We start from the raw sequence: 1,297 nt of genomic DNA on the forward strand, positions 1-1,297 counted from the left end.
GTGGCGAGCGAGCAGTAAACAAATGTATATACTGTATATAATTATTTGGTAAACCAAATACTTCCTGACACACACACTAATGCATATTCAAGTACTGGTAGTATGTCTGTATGAAGATGAATATGTAATTTAAAGAGCATGGTAAAGTACATATCATTGCATTATATGCTAATGATCTTGGATAATAGACCAAACAGCAATTAAAATATTTATATTGGTGAAAGCTTAAACTGACTTCATTCTTATAGCCTAATGAAAAGATAATGACTATAAAATTGTGAATGAAAAGATGTCAAGCTTTTAGCTTAGTAGCCCCCAAAATACCATGAACCATATAAAGTAATGTGAAAAAGTAAGTTCTACACTAAGAGGTGGGAGAATTAAATGATGGTTTTTAAATTTGGAAGAGGCTCACGTATGAAGAATATATTAATCTCAGAATTCATTGGAGGAAATTGAAAACTAAACTACGTACAGTATATTCATTGGATTGAAAAATGAATAAACTACTGCAACAGTGGATATCTCCGTGATCTCTGCTTGCAAAGTTATCAACCAGGGTGTTAAAGTTAAGATTTTTTACAAGTTCCTTTTCTGAGGCCATAAGTAGCAAGTCACTTAAGTGATCATTTCTCACTGAGGTTCTTAGATATGTCTTGACTATGCTAAGTACTGAAAAAAGTCGTTCATTGCTTGTAGTTACTGGAAAGGTGACAATAATTTTGACCGCTTTCACTGTTTCTGAATACGCACAATCTAATGGTTTGACTTCATATAATTCAAACAGATTCTTTGGCTTGTCACTCTTACTTATAAAATGTCTTTTTGCTACAGATATTCGGGAAACTAGAAGAATTTCATCTATGTATATATCTTTGTAATACTGTACTATATAGAAAGCTTCTCATATTCTAGAAAGTCTCTGGAACTGCAATGAAATGCATTCATTGCTTCTATTAGGGGCATGTTTTGTGTGAGGCGAATATCAAGCTTTGAGGATCAATCTAATAATTATAACAAGATAGGTTCTTTTGGTTTCAGTCTTTGGAGCAATAGAAGTACTCACCTCATTTCTCCCTAGAGCTGAATCAGTTAAGAAGCTCTTTAGTCCTGATGATACCTTCTGAATTCTCTTAGGTCTGCTCAACTGATTTGAAATTTCCAAGCTGGTACCAGCCTCATACGTTGAAGTAAAATCTTTAGTTTTGTCAAAAATATCAGAGAAAGCCTCGTCCGTTCTCAAGACCCGTATCTCCTTAATTTCTGACTGTGTGAGAGAGCAAGCTTCAGATAGTAA

This window comes from Coenobita brevimanus, chromosome 104, assembly GCF_032717465.1.
Source record: "Coenobita brevimanus isolate Jiangsu-jjx chromosome 104, ASM3271746v2, whole genome shotgun sequence".
In the NCBI taxonomy this organism is placed as follows: Eukaryota; Metazoa; Arthropoda; class Malacostraca; order Decapoda; family Coenobitidae; genus Coenobita; species Coenobita brevimanus.